The sequence below is a fragment of the Mustelus asterias genome, unplaced genomic scaffold, assembly GCF_964213995.1.
Source record: "Mustelus asterias unplaced genomic scaffold, sMusAst1.hap1.1 HAP1_SCAFFOLD_2583, whole genome shotgun sequence".
Lineage (NCBI taxonomy): Eukaryota > Metazoa > Chordata > Chondrichthyes > Carcharhiniformes > Triakidae > Mustelus > Mustelus asterias.
Genome location: NW_027592528.1, coordinates 10,752 through 21,826, shown reverse-complemented (window position 1 = coordinate 21,826; position 11,075 = coordinate 10,752). Strand labels below are relative to the sequence as shown.

General features: G+C 55.2%; 1 pseudogene; it reads left to right on the top strand.

The window, feature by feature from the left end:
- The first annotated feature begins 293 nt into the window (after nt 1-293).
- On the top strand, nt 294-3,799 carry LOC144489828 (immunoglobulin lambda constant 6 pseudogene; annotated as a pseudogene).
- The last annotated feature ends 7,276 nt before the right edge of the window (nt 3,800-11,075 follow it).

Below are 11,075 nucleotides of genomic sequence, written 5' to 3'. Positions count from 1 at the left end.
GAGGGAGAAGCTAGCACGGCCAATGTACCCTAACCGGTACATCTTTTGGACTGTGGGAGGAAACTCCAGCATCTGGAGGAAACCCACGAAGACACGGGGAGAACGTGCAGACTCCGCTCAGACAGTGACCCAAGCCGGGAATTGAATCCCGGTCCCTGGCGCTGTGAGGCAGCAATGCTAACCCCACTGCACCACCGTGTCGCCAAGAAATAACCAACGAAAACCGTGGGACAAATTAAAGGGTCAGCCAACAACAAATGACACAATGAAACTTGAAGACAGCGAAGCGAAACATGATTGAGGGGGTCGGTAAGGCACCCCAGTCCCCGCGGTGCCCAGAGAGTGCGGAGGGCATTACTACTAGATGGTCAAGAACTTCAACTTTCTAGGTGTCCAGATCAGCAACAACCTGTCTTGGTCCCCCCCACGCCGACACTATAGTTAAGAAAGCCCCACCAACGCCTCTATTTTCTCAGGAACTTAAGGAAATTTGGTACCCCCGCTACGACTCTCACCAACTTTTATGGATGCACCACAGAAAGCATTCTTTCTGGTTGTATCACAGCTTGGTGTGGCTCCTGCTCTGCCCAAAACCGCAAGGAACTACAAAGGGTCGTGAACGAAGCCCAGTCCATCACTCAAACCAGCCTCCCATCCATTGACTCTGTCCACACTCCCGCTGCCTCAGAAAAGCAGCCGGCATCATCAAGGACCCCCCACACCCCGGACATTCTCTCTTCCACCTTCTTCTGTCGGGAAAAAGATACAAAAGTCTGAGGTCACGTACCAACTGACTCAAGGACAATTTCTTCTCTGCTGCCATCAGACTTTTGAATGGACCTACCTGATATTAGTTGATCTTTTTCTACACCCTAGCTGTAACACAACATTCTGCACCCTCTCCTTCTCCCCTATGTACTCTATGAATGGTATGTTTTGTCTGTATAGCAGGCAAGAAACAATACTTTTTACTGTATCCCAATACATGTGACAATTAGTGTACAGGTACGCAGGCCGGGGTATTGAGTTTAAAAATTGGCAAGTCATGTTGACGCTTTACAGAACCTTAGTTGGGCCGCACGTGGAATATAGTGTTCAATTCTGGTCGCCACACTACCAGAAGGATGTGGAGGCTTTGGAGAGGGTACAGAAAAGATTTACCAGGATGTTGCCTGGTATGGAGGGCCTTAGCTATGAGGAGAGGTTGGAGAAACTTGGTTTGTTCTCACTGGAGCGACGGAGGTTGAGGGGGGCGACCTGGTAGAAGTCTACAAGATTATGAGGGGCATGGACAGAGTGGATAGTCAGAAGCTTTTTCCCAGGGTGAAAGAGTCAATTACTAGGGGGCACAGGTTTAAGGTGTGAGGGGCAAGGTTTAAAGGAGATGTACGAGGCAGATTTTTACACAGAGAGCAGTGGGTGCCTGGAACTCGTTGCCGGGGGAGGTAGTGGAAGCGGATACGGTAGTGACTTTTAAGCGGCGTCTTGACAAGTACATGAATAGGATGGGAATAGAGGGATATGGTCCCCAGATGGGTAGGGGGTTTTAGTTCAGTCGGGCAGCATGGTCGGTGCAGGTTTGGAGGGGCCGAAGGGCCTGTTCCTGTGCTGTAATTTTCTTTGTTCTTTATACTTTGAGATTTCTTTTATGGTTTCCTCCGGGTGCTCCGGTTTCCTCCCACAGTCCAAAGATGTGCGGGTTAGGTGGATTGGCCAGGTTAAATTGTCCCTTAGTGTCAGGGGGATTAGCAAGGGTAAATGTGTGGTGTTATGGCAACAGGGCCTGGGTGTGATTGTGGTCGGTGCAGACTCGATGGGTCGAATGGTCTCCTTCTGCACTGTAGAGATTCTATCATAGAAATCATAGAAACCCTACAGTACAGAAAGAGGCCATTCGGCCCATCGAGTCTGCACCGACCACAATCCCACCCAGGCCCTACCCCCATATCCCTACATATTTACCCACTAATCCCTCTAACCTACACATCCCGGGACACTAAGGGGCAATTTTAGCATGGCCAATCAACTTAACCCGCACATCTTTGGACTGTGGGAGGAAACCGGAGCATCCGGAGGAAACCCACGCAGACACGAGGAGAATGTGCAAACTCCACACAGACAGTGACCCAAGCCAGGAATCGAACCCAGGTCCCTGGAGCTGTGAAGCAGCAGTGCTAACCACTGCGCTACCGTGCCGCCCTAGATCCCCTAGATCTCTTTGTTCTGTAACTCTCCCCAACGCCCTACCATTAACTGAGTAAGTCCTGCCCTGGTTCAATCTACCAAAATGCATCATCTCATATTTATCTAAATTAAACTCTGTAAGGAATAAACATAGAAACATAGAAAAACTACAGCACGAAACAGGCCCTTCGGCCCCACAAGTTGTGCCGAACACATCCCTACCTTCTAGACCTACCTATAACCCTCCATCCTATTACGCTCCATGTACTCATCCAGGAGCCTCTGAAAAGACCCGATTGAGTTTGCCTCCACCACCACTGACGGCAGCCGATTCCACTCGCCCACCACCCTCTGTGTGAAAAACTTCCCCCTAACATCTCCCCTGTACCTACCCCCCAGCACCTTAAACCTGTGTCCTCTCGTAGCAGACATTTCCACCCTGGGAAAAAGCCTCTGAGAGTCCACCCGATCTATGCCTCTCAACATCTCATATACCTCTATTAGGTCTCCTCTCATCCTACATCTCTCCAAGGAGAAAAGACTGAGCTCCCTCAGCCTATCCTCATAAGGCATGCCACTCAATCCAGGCAACATCCTTGTAAATCTCCTCTGCACCCTTTCAATCTTTTCCACATCCTTCCTGTAATGAGGCAACCAGAACTGAGCACAGTACTCCAAGTGGGGTCTGACAAGGGTCTTATATAGCTGCATCATTATCCCCGGACTCCTAAACTCAATCCCTCGATTGATAAAAAAAGCCCATCATTCACCCAAAGCATCCTAACCCCTACCCACGTCCTCCCCGCCCAAATTCACCACTTCCTAATTGCCCCTTTGCCTCCCGACATTGCACCTGCCCCACTCCCCACTCAAACAGCCCCTCCCATTCCATCATACTCCCCCCCAACCCTGAGATAAAATGCCACATCCCTGCCACCATGATCAAGCTGCCCACCACCTTCTCAAGGGGCAATTATGGGTGGGTTACAAATGCTTTGGGGAGGGCATTATATGAGAATCTGAGAAGGGGGGATTGGAGGAGGGGGTTTGTGGATGACATGGTTAATCTTCTTGTGCAATTGCTCTCTAGCTGTCCTCTTTTCCCTCCTGCTGCAACCCACCCCTTCTCAAGGGGAAATTAGGAAGGGGTCACAAATGCTTTGGGGAGGGGATTATAAGGAATCTTAGATGTGGGGAGGTTGAAGGGGGGGGTTTGTGGATGTTGTGGTTAATCTTGTTGTGCAATTGTTCTCTAACTGTCCCCCCCTTTCCCTCTCCTCCCCCAACAGGCAATGCGGCTCTCCCGCCATCGGTCTCCATCTTCCCCCCCTCGGCAGAGGAGCTGTCCAGCTCTGACACGGCCACCCTCAGCTGCCTGGTGAGCGGTTTTAAGCCGGGCTTCGTGGACGTGCAGTGGAGCGCGGATGGCGCCGAGGTCAGCGCCGGCACCAGCCTGAGCCCGGTCACGCTGGAGGCCGGGGGCACCCACCGGGTGGCCAGCTATCTGCGCCTGCCCGTCAGCAACTGGCAGGGAGGGCGGCGTTACTCCTGCCAGGTCCGGCACCAGACACAGGCCCAGCCCATCGAGAGGAGCCTGAGCAGCGCGGCCTGCTAACCCTGACCCTTAGACCCCCACCCCCCCCCCCTCACCAAAGTCTCTCCCTCGCTTTAAGTAGTGGAAAGACACCCCTCACCCCTTCCCCAACAATGCCCTGAGGAACGCCTTGCAGAACATTGACCGATCGACACAGAGAATCCCAACTGACCCCGAGAAGGAGGGTGGGGGTTTGGCTTTATTCATTTGTCGGCTGCTGATCTTTAACCTCTGACCCTTCTGGTGACCTTGGGTGGATAATGGACATCCCTGGGAGGTTCTTTGCATGGGCTGGTTCGCCCTCCAACCACGCTGCCCGTACGACGGTAACAGAACACATCGATCGCCAACCCAACCACTGGGTGAGGAATCAATTCCCCACACCCCACCCCTCACCTCCCCCCCCGCAAACACAGGAACATGAGGAGACCATTCAGCCCCTTGAGACTGCCCCGCCATTCCCAACCAGATGATGGCCGATCTGCGATCGGAGCCCGTCGACCTGAGATTGAAAATTAACAAGAGGGCTCGAGCGAGCATCGATTGCCCCCTCGAGGGGCAGGAGTCCCAAACCCTCTCCCATCCTCTCTGTGCCCTTCACAAACGCTCTGGGGAAGAGTCACGGGGACTCGAGATGCGATCTGTTTCTCTCTCTCCCCAGCTGACCTGCTCGGGGTTTTTCCGACGTTTTCTTGCTTTTTGTCCCGATCTCCAGCCACACACTGCCTTGGTTTCCCACTCCGGAGAAGCCTATTCTTTCTGGAGACTCCCTCCCCTTCACCCAGTTCCCCCCCACCTAACTCTCCCCCCTTAATATTTTGAAAACTTTCATCAAATCGACCCCTGCATCTTCGAAACGCGTTGGCGTGTGCGAGACCCCTCTTGGCAATTTAAACCCTCGGAGCTCTGGGGTAACCTCCCAGGGGATCTACACAGCCTCCCCTCTCGGGGGTCTGTCTCCCCCTCTCCCCAGGGTGCGATGTCCCGATAGCCGCCCCCAGGTGCTGGGGCGAGGGAGGGGGCGCGGTTTGGGAGCCAGATGTGAGCAGAGGGGTCAATAATGCACTCCAGTCCCGGCGGTGCCCAGGGAAGTACGGAAAGCCTCAGGGGAGGTGCCTGCGGACAGCGCACGCTCCCTCTCCAGCCACACCCGGCTGTGAATTTAGCCATGGTGGAGGGGGCAGACAGTCGTGTTGGACAATCCCAGACCCCCTCCTCCTCTCGCTTCCCGGACCTGTTGAGGGCAAGTTTAGCCAGGAGCAGGTTCACGAGGATGTTCCCCCACCCCCACTCCTTCCCTGCCCCCTCCCTCCGCCCCGGATGTCGCCCCCCTTCCCCACCATCCCATCCCACCAGGAGCTGACGCTTCACTTCAGAACCGCGGTCAGTTGTTCCGTCAGCCGGTTGTTCTCAGGTGGAAAGTTCCTTGGGGCGGCTGCCCTGTAACAATGTGCCTTTACTCGCATGCGTGTCTTTTGTGTGCATCATGAATAAATACCTCGACACCCAGCTCACGACTCGAATCGTCTTTCCTGGTGCAGGCAGCAGCGGAACCTTCAGGCGGCCATCTTGGGTTGGGTTGACGGGGGGGTCAACGATAAGCTGCGCACGGCTTCCATTCATTCAGCGTCTCCATCATAATCTTCCCCCGGAGTTCAGCTGTAAACGCAGCCCCGTTGGAACAGGAAGTCTCGCGGCCTCAATGCTTAAGAACGGGGCATTGGGACTGTGAGCGCCGCTGGCCATTCCAGCGTCTAACGCCCATCCTTAATTGCCCTTCGGGAAGGCAGTGGTATTCAGGCACCTGCTTGCATTGGAGACCGTTCGGAGGTTCACTAGGTTCATTCCTGGGGGTTCGCCCGACACGACCAGCAGCAGAAGTAGGCCATTTGGCCCATCAAGTCTGTCCTGCCCATTCAATGACTGATCTGATGTGAGAATCCTCAACTCCCGCTTTATTCCCCGTGACCCTCGATTCCCTCCCCGGTTAAAAATCTGTCTGTCTCAGCCTCGAACATACCTAACATAGGGCGGAAAAATCTGGAATCTCCCTCCCTTGCTCCCCTACCTCACACCTTGGAGCACGGTGGCACAGTGGTGAGCACTGCTGCCTCACAGCGCCAGGGACCCGGGTTCGATTCCCGGCTCGGGGTCACTGTCTGTGTGGAGTTTGCACATTCTCCCCGTGTCTGCGGGGGTTTCCTCCGGGTGCTCCGGTTTCCTCCCACAGTCTGAGAGACGTGCAGGTTGGGTGGATTGGCCATGCAAATTGCCCCTGTCAGGGGAACTAGCTAGGGTAAATGCATGGGGTTATGGGGTTCACAGCTCCAGGGTCCCGGGTTCGATTCCCGGCTCGGGTCACTGTCTGTGTGGAGTTTGCACATTCTCTTCGTGTCTGCGTGGGTTTCCTCCGGGTGCTCCGGTTTCCTCCCACAGTCCAAAGATGTGCGGGTTAGGTTGATTGGCCATGCTAAAATTGCCCCTTAGAGTCCTGAGATGTGTAGGTTAGAGGGATTAGTGGGTAAATATGTAGGGATATGGGGGTAGGGCCTGGGTGGGATTGTGGTCGGTGCAGACTCGATGGGCCGAATGGCCTCTTTCTGTACTGTAGGGATTCTATGACCCAGCCTCTACACACCCCTTTGCGGTGAAGAATTCCACACACACACTACCCTCAGTAGAAATTCCTCCTCGTCTCTGACTCCCTCCACCCTGCCTCACTCTGAGTTTACACTCTCTGGTCCTAGACTCTCCCACAAGGGGGAACAACTCTCAGCATCTAACCCTGTCAAACCACAACACCTCCCCCCCCCCCCCCCCCCGCCCCTGAATATCTGATATGTCTCAATAAGGTCGCCTCTCATCCTTCTCAACTGCAAATGAGTTACAGACCCAACCTCTCCTCATAAGAAAATCCCTCTGAATCCGGGATCGACCGAGTGAACCTTCTCTGGACTGCCTCCAGTGCCGGTGTTATCTTTCCTCAGATAAGGGGAGCAGAACTGTTCACAGGATTATGAGGAAGGGTTGAACCGGTTTGGGGAGGCGATGGCCTGGTGGTATTATCGCCAGACTATTAATCCAGAAACTCAGCTAATGTTCTGGGGGGACCCGGGTTCGAATCCCGCCCACGGCAGTTGGTGGAATTTGAATTCAATAAAAAAAATATCTAGAATTAAGAATCTACTGATGACGGTGAAACCATTGTCGGAAAAACCCATCTGGTTCACTAATGTCCTTGAGGGCAGGAAATCTGCCGTCCTTACCCGGTCTGGGTGTGACTCCAGAGCCACACAGCAATGTGGTTGACTCTCAACTGCCCTCCAAGGGGCAACTAGGGATGGGCAATAAATGCTGGGCCCAGCCAGCGACGCCCATGTCCCAGGAATGAATGAACAGAGGTTTGGGGCAGGGGGCGATACCTATTGGAGTTTCGAAAGGATGACAGATGATATTATTGAAACATATATGATTCTGAGTGGGGGGTGGGAGTGGGGGAGGAGTTTGAGAGGGTGGCGGCTGAGAGGATGTTTCCCCTCACGGGGGAAATCTAGAATGAGAGGGGTCATGGTTTGAAAACTGGGGGGTCTCTTTCCCCCTTCCATTGCAGATGGAGATGAGGAGGGAATTCCTTCTCTCAGAGGGGGGGTGGGTCTGTGGGATTCTCTCCCCCAGAGGAGCAGTGGAGGCTGCAGGACACTGAATATATCCAAGGCCCGAGTTAGAGAGATTCCCCATCGACAGGGGGAGGGAGGGGGGAGACGGGCAGGAAAGTGGAGCTGAGGCCCAAGGTCAGATTAGCCATTATTAACTGGGGAGGGAGGGAGGGGGAAAGTAGGCTCAAAAGGGCTGAATGGCCTTCCACTGTTCCAGCTTATGATCTGGATCCTTGGCACGCCTAAAGGTAACATTGAATGCTTTCCTGTCGTATCTCTCACCCCCACAGCCAGCATCAAAGCATCCCCACAGCCACGGTACATTTTCTGAGAGCAGTCACAGATGCTAGGGCCGCCAATTTTAACACAGAAAGATCCCACAAGTCGTGCTTGACGAATGAACAGTGAATGTTTTTTTTTCTAGTGCTCTGAGGGATAAAATATCAGGCACAGTCCTCACACCCTCCCTTCCCTCCGCGAGAGAGAGAGGGGGCTAGCGAGAGAGAGGGGCCAGCGAGAGACAGAGAGCGAGAGAGGGGGAAGAAAGTGAGAGAGAGGTGGGGGGAACAGTGAGAGAGAAGGGGGGACAGTGAGAGAGAGAGAAGGGGGGACAGTGAGAGAGAGAAGGGGGACAGTGAGAGAGAGAAGGGGAGACAGTGAGAGAGAGAGAAGGGGGGACAGAGAGAGAGAGAGAAGTGGTGACAGTGAGAGAGAGAGAAGGGGTGACAGTGAGAGAGAGAGAAGGGGGGACAGAGAGAGAGAGAGAAGGGGAACAGTGAGAGAGAGAAGGAGGGAACAGTGAGAGAGAGAAGGGGGGACAGTGAGAGAGAGAAGGGGGGACAGTGAGAGAGAGAGAATGGGGGACAGTGTGAGAGAGAAGGGGGGACAGAGAGAGAGAAGGGGGACAGTGAGAGAGAAGGGGGGACAGAGAGAGAGAAGGGGGACAGTGAGAGAGAGAAGGGGGGACAGTGAGAGAGAGAAGGGGGGACAGTGAGAGAGAGAAGGGGGGACAGTTAGAGAGAGAAGGGGGAACAGTGAGAGAAGGGGGACAGTTAGAGAGAGAAGGGGGGACAGTGAGAGAGAGAGAATGGGGGACAGTGTGAGAGAGAAGGGGGGACAGAGAGAGAGAAGGGGGACAGTGAGAGAGAGAAGGGGGGACAGTGAGAGAGAGAAGGGGGACAGTGAGAGAGAGAAGGGGGGACAGTGAGAGAGAGAAGGGGGGACAGTGAGAGAGAGAAGGGGGGACAGTGAGAGAGAGAAGGACGGACAGTGAGAGAGAGAAGGGCGGACAGTGAGAGAGAGAAGGGGGACAGTGAGAGTGAGAGAGGGGGGACAGTGAGAGAGAGAGAAGGGGGACAGAGAGAGAAGGGGGACAGAGAGAGAGAGAAGGGGGGACAGTGAGAGAGAGAGAAGGGGGACAGAGAGAGAGAGAAGGGGGACAGAGAGAGAGAGAAGGGGGGACAGTGAGAGAGAGAGAAGGGGGACAGAGAGAGAGAGAAGGGGGGACAGTGAGAGAGAGAGAAGGGGGACAGAGAGAGAGAGAAGGGGGACAGTGAGAGAGAGAAGGGGGGGACAGAGAGAGAGAGAAGGGGGGGACAGTGAGAGAGAGAGAAGGGGGGAGAGTGAGAGAGAAGGGGGGAGAGTGAGAGAGAGAAGGGGGGACAGTGAGAGAGAGAGAAGGGGGGACAGTGAGAGAGAGAAGGGGGGACAGTGAGAGAGAGAGAAGGGGGCCAGGGAGAGAGAGAAGGGGGGGACAGAGAGACAGAGAGAAGGGGGGGACAGTGAGAGAGAGAAGGGGGGGACAGTGAGAGAGAGGGAAGGGGGACAGAGAGAGAGAGGGAAGGGGGACAGTGAGAGAGAGAAGGGGGGACAGTGAGAGAGAGAAGGGGGGACAGTGAGAGAGAGAAGGGGGGACAGTGAGAGGGAGAGAAGGGGGGACAGTGAGAGAGAGAGAAGGGGGGACAGTGAGAGAGAGAGAAGGGGGGACAGTGAGAGAGAGAGAAGGGGGACAGTGAGAGAGAGAAGGGGGACAGAGAGAGAGAGAGGGAGGGACAGTGAGAGAGAGAAGGGGGGACAGTGAGAGAGGGAAGGGGGGACAGTGAGAGAGAGAAGGGGGACAGAGAGAGAGAGAAGGGGGGGACAGTGAGAGAGAGAAGGGACAGTGGGACAGTGAGAGAGCGAAGGGGGGACAATGAGAGAGAGAAGGGGGGACAGTGAGAGAGAGAAGGGGGGACAGTGAGAGAGAGAAGGGGGGACAGTGAGAGAGAGAGAAGGGGGGACAGTGAGAGAGAGAGAAGGGGGGACAGTGAGAGAGAGAGAAGGGGGGACAGTGAGAGAGAGAAGGGGGGACAGTGAGAGAGAGAAGGGGGGACAGTTAGAGAGAGAAGGGGGAACAGTGAGAGAAGGGGGACAGTTAGAGAGAGAAGGGGGGGACAGTGAGAGAGAGAGAATGGGGGACAGTGTGAGAGAGAAGGGGGGACAGAGAGAGAGAAGGGGGACAGTGAGAGAGAGAAGGGGGGACAGTGAGAGAGAGAAGGGGGACAGTGAGAGAGAGAAGGGGGACAGTGAGAGAGAGAAGGGGGGACAGTGAGAGAGAGAAGGGGGGACAGTGAGAGAGAGAAGGACGGACAGTGAGAGAGAGAAGGGCGGACAGTGAGAGAGAGAAGGGGGACAGTGAGAGTGAGAGAGGGGGGACAGTGAGAGAGAGAGAAGGGGGACAGAGAGAGAAGGGGGACAGAGAGAGAGAGAAGGGGGGACAGTGAGAGAGAGAGAAGGGGGACAGAGAGAGAGAGAAGGGGGACAGAGAGAGAGAGAAGGGGGGACAGTGAGAGAGAGAGAAGGGGGACAGAGAGAGAGAGAAGGGGGGACAGTGAGAGAGAGAGAAGGGGGACAGAGAGAGAGAGAAGGGGGACAGTGAGAGAGAGAAGGGGGGGACAGAGAGAGAGAGAAGGGGGGGACAGTGAGAGAGAGAGAAGGGGGGAGAGTGAGAGAGAAGGGGGGAGAGTGAGAGAGAGAAGGGGGGACAGTGAGAGAGAGAGAAGGGGGGACAGTGAGAGAGAGAAGGGGGGACGGTGAGAGAGGGAAGGGGGGGACAGTGACAGAGGGAAGGGGGGGGACAGTGAGAGAGAGAGAAGGGGGACAGAGAGAGAGAGAAGGGGGGACAGTGAGAGAGAGACAAGGGGGACAGAGAGAGAGAGAAGGGGGACAGAGAGAGAGAGAAGGGGGGACAGTGAGAGAGAGAGAAGGGGGACAGAGAGAGAGAGAAGGGGGGACAGTGAGAGAGAGAGAAGGGGGACAGAGAGAGAGAGAAGGGGGGACAGTGAGAGAGAGAGAAGGGGGACAGAGAGAGAGAGAAGGGGGACAGAGAGAGAGAGAAGGGGGGACAGTGAGAGAGAGAGAAGGGGGACAGAGAGAGAGAGAAGGGGGGACAGTGAGAGAGAGAGAAGGGGGACAGAGAGAGAGAGAAGGGGGACAGTGAGAGAGAGAAGGGGGGACAGAGAGAGAGAGAAGGGGGGGACAGTGAGAGAGAGAGAAGGGGGGAGAGTGAGAGAGGGAAGGGGGGAGAGTGAGAGAGAGAAGGGGGGACAGTGAGAGAGAGAGAAGGGGGGACAGTGAGAGAGAGAAGGGGGGACGGTGAGAGA